Source organism: Saccostrea cucullata, unplaced genomic scaffold, assembly GCF_032062105.1.
Source record: "Saccostrea cucullata isolate Sc308-1 unplaced genomic scaffold, CSIRO_AGI_Scuc_v1 ctg18786, whole genome shotgun sequence".
NCBI classification, from domain to species: domain Eukaryota; kingdom Metazoa; phylum Mollusca; class Bivalvia; order Ostreida; family Ostreidae; genus Saccostrea; species Saccostrea cuccullata.
In genome coordinates, this window is record NW_026938065.1 from 1 (window position 1) to 11606 (window position 11606).

Consider the following 11606-nt stretch of genomic DNA (forward strand, 5'->3'; position numbering starts at 1 on the left):
GTGCCCACTGATCCCCCATATGAAATTGGTTTCTACGGGCCTAAAAAAGAGAGAAAAACGCAAAAATTATATCATACAGTTTTTAAGATAGTGAGCCTCTCTGATCACAATTTGTCCAATGTCCGTCTGTCTGTCCAGCTCTCCGTCTGTCTGTAAACTTTTCACATTTTCGACTTCTTCTCAACTTGCCACAAAGCATCCTTGGGTAAAGGGGATTCAAATTTGTTCAAATGAAGGGCCACGCCCTCATTCAAGGGGAGATAATTGGGAATTAATGAAAATTTGGTGGCATGTTTTAAAAATCTTCTCAAGAACCACTGTGCCAGGAAAGATGAAACTGATGGAGAAACATCCTTAGGTAGTGTAGATTCAAGCTTGTTCAAATCATGACCCCGGGGGTAGGGCGGGGCCAAAATGGCCGACCAAAGCAGGGCTCGACATTAACGCTTGTCCGCTTGTCCGGTACCAATGAAAAGTAAATACGGACAAGTGAATATTGCTGGGCACTTGTCCGATTGGACAAGTGCATTTTAATGTAAAGGGATCTCTAAATACTAAAAACAACGACTGTTGACAGCTATATTGGTGGTCTCAAGACGGAAGCTGTACATAAAATCCAGACTTTGATCCCGATATGTATCACTATATTAACTGAGTTCAATTTCAATCGGGATCGAAGTTCACTAATTGCATACTACTGAAAAGTCATGGAAGATATGAACCGAAGTGTGAATTGTTTGATGTTGACAGGTTCACTTGTGGACATTTATGTTATTGTCAGGACAGAAAGCCTAGATAAAATTTTGTTTTATATGTTTGTTGTATTTATCAGTGACATCACGAATCAATCAAGCCATGTGTAATGGACTTTATTTTAATTTTCAAGTTGAAACTATTGAACTTTATTGAAAAATTTTCGGACAAGTGAAGTTGAAATTCGGACAAGTAAATGTCTTGGTCACTTGTCCAAATGGACAAGTAGGAAAAAAAGTTAATGTCGAGCCCTGCCAAGTTTTACATAGAAATATATAGGAAAATTCTTTGAAAATCTTCTTCTCAAGAATAACAAAACCATTATTGATCATATTTATATGGAAGCATCCTCAGGTAGTGTAGATTCAAGTTTTTCCAAATCATGACCCCCGGGAGTAGGGTGGGGCCAAAATGGCCGACCAAAGTTTAACGTAGAAATATATAGGAAAATTCTTTAAAAATCTTTTTCTCAAGAAAAGTAAAGCCATAATTGATCATATTTATATGGAAGCATCCTCAGGCTGTGTAGATTCAAGTTTGTTCAAATCATGACCCTCTGGTGTAGGGCAGGGCCAAAGTGGACGATAAAAATTTTACGTAGAAATTAATAGGAAAATTTTTTTAAAATCTTCTTCTCAAGAATTGCAAAGACATAATTGATCATATTTGTATGGAAGCATCCTCAGGTAGTGTAGATTCAAGTTTGTTCAAATCATGACTGCCGGGGGTAGGGTGGGGCCACAATGGCCGACCAAAGTTTTACATAGAAATATATAGGAATTTTGTTTTAAATCTTCTCAAGAATAGCAAAGCCATGATTGGTCATGGGACTACCTTTTGATTTAAACTTTTCAAAAATAAACCAATTTCTACTTTTTCCTAGCCACAATGCTCAGGTGAGCAATGTGGCCCATGGGCCTCTTGTTGATTTTGATGCTTGATGTTGCCGTGATAACTAAAATTGAAAATTCTTTGAAGTTTTATTAAAAGCTACTCCTAAAGTTGTAGTCTTATTGCAATCTTGCAACAAAAAGAGACTTGATCAAGGATCATTATTCTATTTATTGCTTTTGTAAAGTTTTAGTCCCAACTGCTATTTTTGTCCCCCGCTTTTGCGAAAGCGAGGGGACATTAAATCTCATTCGTCTGTCCATCTGTCCGTCAGTCTGTCCGTCTGTCCGTCCGTCACAAAAACTTTAACCTTGCCCATAACTTTTGATTTAGTGGAGCTATGATTTTCATATTTCATATGTGTATTCCTTGTGACAAGACCTTTCTTTGGGTACCACCAAATTTAACCTTTTGACCTTGACCTTAAAGTTTCAACTACTTTTACTAAAAAATTCATAACTTTTACTTTGGCCATAACTTTTGAATGGTAGGTACTAGGACTTTCATATTTCAAATATTTACTCTTTGTGACAAGATCTTTCATTGAATACCAACAACTTTGACCTTTTGACCTTGACCTTGGAAATTAGCGTACTTATGAAAAACTATATCCTTGACCATAATTTTTGAACGGTAAAGGCTACGGCTTTTATACTTCACGTATGTTATTCTTGTAAGAAGACCTTTTATTGGATACCAAGAACTTTGTCCTTTTGACCTTGACCTTGGAGTTTTAACTACTTTTTAAAAATTATAACCTTGGTCACAACTTTTGAACGGTAGATACAAGGATTTTTATATTTCACACATGTATTCTTTGAGGCAACACCTTTCATTGGATACCAACAACTTTGACCTTTGGACCTTGACCTTGGAGATTTACGTACTTCTGAAAAAACTTTAACCTTGACCATAACTTTTAAACGGTAAGGGTTAGGGCTTTCGTATTTCACGTATGTAGTCCTTGTGAGAAGACCTTTCATTGCATACCAAGAACTTTGACCCTTTGACCTTGACCTTGGAGTTTTAACTACTTTTTAAAAACGTTAACCTTGGTCACAACTTTTGAACGGTAGAAACTAGGACTTTCATATTTTAAATATATGTATTCTTTATGGCAAGACCTTTCATGGGATACCAAAAACTTTGACCTATTGACCTTGACCCTAAAAATAATATCTTGCCCACAAAGATACCGAAAGCGGGGGACCACAATTCTTTGAATTTGCTTGTTCTCTTCCTCTATTATAAATACAAACCAGTAACTGTACAGTCTCGACAGAGACTTCTGGTTTAATGCTGAATTTAACCTACGTTTTAAGGATGAGTGAATATGTTTAAGTTTTTAAATCAGGTTCATTCTAAAGCAGGTAGATGTCCTATGTTAAGCAAACTTGCATGGATAATACATTTAAGGATGCACATTAATGGACTTGCTTCGGATGCTGGATCCAACGAATATTTTCCAAATAACGGACTAGGTTAAAGTTATGGGTGCTGGCCCATCATCAAGAAACTGTAATGCCTAATATTAACCAAACTTGCATGAGTGATGCATCAAGGGATGAACACATGTACTCTCAAACTTGCTTCAAATGCTTAATTTGAATAATTATTATATTTTCTTGATGGGCGACTAGTTTGAAATTTTTGGATAGGTCTATTCCCATGTAACTGCAATCCATATTGGATTAAAATTGCATAAATTTTGCATTTTGGGATGTAAACTCATAGAATGTTGGTTAATGGTGGGACATTTGTTGAGGCGAGCTCTGTAATCTCTGCTTACCTATGTTTTATTTTTAGCTCACCTCAACGAAGTTGGGGGAGCTTATGTAATACCGTCGGTGTCGGCGTCCCGGGTTAAGGTTAAGTTTTTTGGAGCAGTTTTCTTTTTAAGTACTTCTATGTCCTATATTGATTAGACATGCATGGAAGATGTTTCTAGTGTTTTTCACTGTACCAGTCAAAGTTTCAGATGCTGCAATTTCAGCAAAGGAATAACCAGGTTAATGTATTTGGAGCAGGTTAACATTTTTGGTGCAGTTTTTGGTGTAGGTCTCATTTCCGAGTAACTATAAGCCCTATGTTGACCAAACTTGCATGGATGCACACTACCAGGCTTGCTTCGGATGCTGAATCTGACCTACATTTTCCGCATGAGTGAACAGGTTTATGTTTTTGGTGCAGGTCTCATTTCCAAGTAACTATGAGCACTATAGTGACCAAACTTGCATGGATCATACATCTAAGGATGCATACTACCAGACTTGCTTCGGATGCTGAATCTGACCTACATTTTCTGGATGAGTGAACAGGTTAAAGTTTTGGGTGCAGGTTTCGTTTCAAAGATACTATGAGCCCTATAATGACCAAACTTACATGGTTGGTACATCTTAGGATGCATACTACCAGACTTGCTTTGGATGCTGAATCTGACCTACATTTTCTGGTTGAGTAAATAGCTTAAAGTTTTTAGTGCAGGGTTCATTTCCAAGTTACTATGAGCCCTATAATGACCAAACTTGCATGGATGGTACATCTTAGGATGCATACTACCAGACTTGCTTCGGATGCTGAATCTGACCTACATTTTCTGGATGAGAGAACAGGTTAAAGTTTTTGGTGCAGGATTCATTTCCAAGTAACTTTGAGCCCTATAATGACCAAACTTGCATGGATGGTACATCTAAGGGTGCATTCTACCAGGCTGGCTTCAGATGCTGAATCTGACCTACATTTTCTGGATTAGTGAAAAGGTGAGTTTTTTTATACAGGTTTCATTTCCAAGTAACTTTGAGCTCTATGTTGAGCAAACTTGCATGGATGATACATCTTAGGATGCACACTAATGGACTTGCTTCAGATGCTGAATTCGACATACATTTTCCAGATAATGGACCTCGTAAAAGTTATATATGGGTGCAGGTCTATTACCAAGAAACTATAAGGCTTATATAAACCAAACTTGCACAAATGATGCATCAAGGGATGAAAACTCTCAAACTTGGATCAGATGCTGGATTTTAATTATGTTTTCATGATGGAGAACTAGTTTGAAGTTTTTATATAGGTCTATTCCAAAGTATCAAATCAAAATTGCATAAGTTTTGCATTTTTGGATGTACACTTTTTGTTGGTTAATTGTGTGACTTTGCCTTACTTAAAGACAACATTCGTTGAGGTGAGCTCTGTAATCTCTGATTACCTATGTTTGTAGTCAGTGACTACATATGTTAAACCAATCTGATTAAAAACAGATCCTTTGATTTGCTCACATAGATTGCTGCACAAGGTAGCTATCTATGTGAGTGAGTCAAAGGATCTGTATTTAATCAGATTGATGTAAAACATTCCTTATTTTGTAATATTTAGGTGACTTCTGGTCACTCCAGTATTTTCAAACACAAAACTTACAGATATCCACAGGTTTAGGTATGAACTTAAATCCAACATTGATAGAAAGATTTGAAGCTTTTCACTTTCAAGTTAGTACTTTATGAAATATGTTTTCTCCAATAGATAAATCTTCAGGATGGATATGGAAGAAGGGCTATTCACTATGCTGCTGAGAAAAATTCTGAATGTACAGAAGTTCTTGTAAAGCATGGATCAAGCATCAATGCTGGAGATGCTAATCAAGATACAGCACTCCACTGGGCTGTGTTTAAAAATAATGAACCTTGTGTTAAACTACTGCTAGAAAAGGGAGCAATCGTAGATGCCAGAGACTACAATGAGGACACACCTCTCAGCTGGGCAGCACGAAAAGGAAACATTGAAGTGATGAGATTATTGTTAGATTATAATGCATCTGTAAATCTTCGCAATGCAAATGGAGAGACTCCGATCTCGTGAACTTTACATTTACAAAATATTGGTTTAAATACAACTTCAGATGATGCCTGTTTAGAGCTTCTATTTTTGGCTGGAGGAAAAATTGAATATAAACATCAAAATATTAAGCACACAAACAGCAATGAGACTTTGAAATGTATTGTGAAATATTCAACTAATGTACGAAGTCTGCGAGATCTAAGCATATATACAGTACGTTCTTCTCTAGGTTATCAGTATTTGCCTAAAATAGTTGAGAAGCTGCCCATTCCATATCAAATTAAAAAAATTGTTCTCCTAAAGAAATAAAGTATGGATTCAGATTTTTTTTTTTTCTTTCAACTTCAAACTTACCAGTGGAACCGCCGACCACCCCGATAAAGCTTATTTTATCAAGATAAGTCAAGAGGTAATATTGTGTCAATGTGTCTCATTGTATATTGGCAATAATGGGCGATCAAAATTTTACATTTATATATAGGAAATATCCTTTAAAAGTCTTCTCAAGAGCAGTACAATCATGATTGGTAATATTTTTACGGAAGCATCGTCAAATAGCTTCAATTCAAATGATGTATTCAGAACTACAAAAGATGCATGTGACCTTTAGAAGAGAACAATTTTCCGGGAAAAATATTTAAAAATCAAAGTGGGAGTCTACGATTTAAAATTTCAGATACTAGTGTTACTAAAATGTGTTATTCTAATGCTAAGATTAACTTAATACTTAATTTTTTTTCCTGGACTTTCCGGATATATTATTTACTATATCTGTCACAATATATTGAAAGAATTCAGAGAAGTAATTAAAAATAAGCATTTCAGAATCAGCATAAAACATTTCACTGCTAGAAGTAGCTCTGTTTGCAACCAGAATGGAAATATAGGATTCTAAACTTAACAATACATTCAAATATATTTCAAAACGGAAAAACTGATTGTTCTCTTCTAAAAAAAAAAAACTTCCGCCAAAAAAGATAGATCCTTGCTTAATCATATTTGAATGGAAAAAGATGGGGAACAAGGTGAGCAGAATGCCTACACGTCGGATATTAAGAAATCATATTCAATATGTGAATTGAGTGATTAAATTAGCTTCTCATTATTTGAAATTTATGAATGGAAAAACTTCTCTGAGAAAAAAAAAACTCTCGTAAAAATTTTTCCTTTATAAAAATATTACATGTTTTTCGTGGGGCTCGAACCCTAGCAATAAAAATCCGACGCATTAAACTACTTTGAGACTAAGGTGCTAACCACTATGCTGTATGGTTTATGACGACCCTTGACTTAATGGACTTAAAGTATTTCTTGAAAAGCTGCGAATGTTTCGTAATAAAAGTGTACTTTTATGTAAAAGTGTACTAAGGTGTAGTGGCATTTAGTGGATCTTCTCTCCATTATTTTTGTAAACCACAAAATGCATGTTTTATTGCAAACTTTTAGGATTATCTTTTTTAAAAAAATGGAGTGAAGACCCACTCATATTGAAAAAATTTGATAAAGTATGAGAAAATGATCGCTTTTGGTGGTTTTCGTGTTTGCCTTTTTCATAGGCAAATATATTCAGTCTTCGAGAGATTTTTGTAAATTGTAGCGATTTTATTTGAAGTATACTTAATATTAGATGAAATATAAAAAAAAAAAGGATATAACTGAGATTAGATTTTTCACTTCTTATCTGTCGCACTTAAGGCACTTCGTCCGCCTCCCCCCCCCCCCCCCCCCCCCCCCCCCCCCCCCAATCTTCTTTAATCATGATTTTTCATGCATGTAGTTTAATTTGCATTGTAGAATCCAGACTTAAGGTTAGGACTTTAAAATGATGCAGGTTTTTAGCTCACCTGAGCCGAAGGCTCAAGTGAGCTTTTCTGATCAAAATTTGTCCGTCGTCTGTCGTTGTCGTAAACTTTTCCCATTTTCATCTTTTTCTCAAGAACCACTGGGCCAATTTCAACCAAACTTGGCACAAAGTATCCTTGGGTGAAGGGGATTCAAGATTGTTCAAATGAAGGGCCACGCCCTCTTGCAAGGGGAGATAATTATGAATTAGTGAAAAATTAATAGCATTTTTAAAAAATCTTCTTCTCAAGAACCACTGGGCCAGGAAAGATGAAACTCATGTGGAATCATCCTCAGGTAATGTAGATTCAAGTTTATTCAAATCATGACCCCCGGGGCTAGGGTGGGGCCAAAATGGCCGACCAAATTTTTACATAGGAATATATAGGAAAAATCTTTAAAAATCTTCTTCTCAAGAACCACTGGGCCATGAAAGATGAAACTCATGTGGAATCATCCTCAGGTAGTGTAGATTCAAGTTTGTTCAAATCATGACCCCCGGGGCTAGGGTGGGGCCAAAATGGCCGACCAAAGTTTTAAATAGGAATATATAGGAAAAATCTTTTGAAAATCTTCTTCTCAAGAACCACTGGAATAGGAAAAATGAAACTCATGTGGAATCATCCTCAGGTAGTGTAGATTCAAGTTTGTTCAAATCATGACCCCCAGGGCTAGGGTGGGGCCAAAATGGCCAACCAAAGTTACATAGAAATACATACAAAAAATCTTTTAAACTCTTCTTCTTCTTAAGAACCACTGGGCCAGAAAAGATGAAACTCATGTGGAATCATCCTCAGGTAGTGTGGATTCAAGTTTGTTCAAATCATGACCCCCGGGGCTAGGGTGGGGCCAAAATGGCCAACCAAAGTTTTACATAGGAATAGATAGGAAAAATCTTTTAAAAATCTTAAGAATCATTGAGAAAGGAAAAATGAAACTTAAATGAAACTAGTGCTAATTGTAACGGGGACTGTTACAGATGTTCCCCAAACGCTCCCCAACTCCCTTTTGGTGCCATATTCCCTGGAGGCTTCATTAAATAGGACAAACTCTATGCATTTAAGACTTTAACTACGTTTACTCAGAAGTGTACCAAGTTCATTCAAATTTAAGCATTGCACGCTTGCGCATGTGAATGCATGTGCGTAATGACCATATCATCTTCTCTACACAATCTATATATTTTGATATACTAAATATTATAGTATTTAATCCAAAAGTATTAAAAAATATGCTCATTCATGTGTATTTTTTATTTTACTCTTTTCACGTGCACGCACGTGCATACATGAGCATGGTGACCATACCTTCTTGTAGAAGTCCATTACATCTATCTATGTTCTAAATCCCACCCCGTTTGGTTGTAAACCAAAGGAGTAATAGCTGTTTAAAGTTTAATCCAATCAGATTGCAGCGCATGTACACGCACGTGCATGCATGTGCATGGTGACCATACCTTCTTGTAGAAGTCCATTATATCTATCTATGTTCCAAATCCCATCCCGTTTGATTGTAAACCAAGGGAGTTATAGCTATTTAAAATTGCAGCCAATCAGGTTACAGCGCACGTGCATTCACGTGTTTTTATGATAATTGCTATATATTATGTTATAGGATATCCTAATGCATGGCTATGTTCAAAATTTCAAAGGATTTCGTCAAAAAACAAGAAAGATATTGAGACTTTAGTTTTAGCCAATCAGAACGAAGCGCACGTGCATGCACGTGAGATCTTGCTATTTTAACCATGACATCTTGTGCATACTACTAATATATCCTTACATTATGAGTTTCAAAACATTTCGTCAAAAAATAGAAAAGTTACTGTTAAATCCATTATATATTGGTCATTTCACGTTTTGCACGTGCGCGCTCTTGCAAGCACGTGCGCGCAAAATGACCTTGATTCCGCAAATCTACATAACATGTCTACTGACCCTAAAAACATTTCACCTAAATTGGATGTGTAGTTTACAAGATCATTCGCGGACAAAATTTTCCCGAGAAGAAAAATAATAATAACTAGTGCTAATTGTAACGGGAACCGTTACAGATGTTCCCCAAACGCTCCCCAACTCCCTTTTAGTGCCATATTCCTGTAAGTTTCATTAAAATAGGCAGAATCTATGCATTTAAGACTTAAACAACATTGCATGAGCGTAATGACTATATCATCTTGTCTACACTATTTCACTCATTGCACGTGCACGCACGTGCATGATGACCATACCTTCTTGTAGGAGTCCATTATGCCTGTCTATGTTCTTAATCCCATCTTGTTTGGTTGAAAAACAAGGGATTTATAGCCATTTTAAAGTTTAAGCCAATCAGATTGCAGCGCACGTACATGCGCGTGTTTTCATGACAATTATTATATATCATATTGTAGGACATCTTAAAGTATGCCTATGTTTTAAATTTCAAAGCATTTTGTCAGAAAACAGAAAAGATATTGAGATTTTTGTTTCAGCCAATCAGAGCAAAGTGCACGTGCACGCACGTGCATGCATGTAAATGCTGACCATACCATATTGTAGGAGTCCTTTATGTCTATCTATGTTCTAAATCCCATCATGTTTGGTTGGAAACCAAGGGAGTTATAGTCATTTAAAGTTTCAGCCAATCAGATTGCAGCGCACGTGCATGCACGTGATTTCACGAAAATTTTTATATATCATATTGTAGGGAATCCTAATGTATGACTATGTTATAAATTTCAAAGCATTTCATCGAAAAACAAAAAAGATATTGAGGATTTTGTTTCAGCCAATCAGAGCAAAGCGCACGTGCATGCGCGTGAGTTCATGCAAATTTGACCATGTAATCATATCTATACATCTTATATATCCTTATATAATGAGTTTCAAAACATTTCATCAAAAAATATAGAAGTTACATCCATATTAAATATATCAGTCAATTCACTCATTTCACGCGCACGCACGTGCATGCGTATGCGCGCAAAATGACCTTCGTTCCGCACACCTACACTACACACCTATTAACCCTAAAAAGGTTTTAGCTCAGTTGGGTGAACAGTTTCTGAGAACACTCGCGGACAAAAAAAGTACAGGAGAAGAAATAAGAAAAAAAATAATAATAATAATAACTAGTGCTAATTGTAACGGGGACCGTTACAGATGTTCCCCAAACGCTCCCCAACTCCCTTTTGGTGCCATATTCCCTGTAAACTTCATTAAATAAGACAAACTCGATGCATTTTGAGACTTTACCAACGTTTACCCAGAAGTGTACCAAGTTCATTCAAATTTTAGCATCGCACGCGTGCGCATGTGAATGCATGTGCGTAATGACCATATCATCTTGCCTATACAATCTTTATATTTAAATATACTAAATATTAAAGTATTTAATCCAAAAGTATTAAAAAATACGCTCATTCAAGTGTATTTTTTATTTTACTCATTTCACGTGCACGCATGTGCATACATGAGCATGGTAACCATACCTTCTTGTAAAAATCCATTACATCTATCTATGTTCTATATCCCACCCCGTTTGGTTGAAAACCAAGGGACTTATAGCTGTTTAAAGTTTCAGCCAATCAGATTGCAGCGCACGTACACGCATGTGTATGTATGTGCATGATGACCATACCATCTTGTAGAAGTCCATTATATCTATCTATGTTCCAAATTCCATCCTGTTTGGTTGAAAACCAAGGGAGTTATAGCTATATAAAGTTTCAGCCAATCAGATTGCAGCACACGTGCATGCGCATGCTTTCTTGAAAATTCTTATATATCAGGCTGTAGATCTTTATAATGTAGGACTATGTTCAAAATTTCAAAGGATTATGACAAGAAACAAGAAAGATATTGAGACTTTAGTTTCAGCCAGTCAGAGCGAAGCGCACGTGCATGCGCGTGAGATCTTGCTATTTTGACCATGTCATCATGTCTATACTACTAATATATCCTCACCTTATGAGTTTCAAAGCAATTCATCAAAAAATAAAAAAGTTGCCGCTATATCGATTATATTGGTCATTTTACGTGTTGCACGTGCACGCTCTTGCAAGCACGTGCGCGCAAAATGACCTTCATTCCGCAAATCTACATAACATGTCTACTTACCCTAAAAACATTTTACCTACATCGGACGAACAGTTTACAAGATCATTCCCGGACAAAAAAGTACCCAGGAAGAAGAAGAAAAATAATAATAACTAGATGCGTTCTTGTTGCTGGTGCAACAAGCAGGTCTTCCGACCGGTTTTCGTTAGAATTCTATGCTGCGTCATCCCATAAAATTTCAGAATG

The 11606-nt window shown here is 36.3% G+C and overlaps 1 pseudogene; it reads left to right on the plus strand.

Moving 5' to 3' along the window:
- The first annotated feature begins 5019 nt into the window (after positions 1–5019).
- LOC134249360 (ankyrin repeat and SOCS box protein 8-like) lies at positions 5020–5804 on the plus strand (annotated as a pseudogene).
- The last annotated feature ends 5802 nt before the right edge of the window (positions 5805–11606 follow it).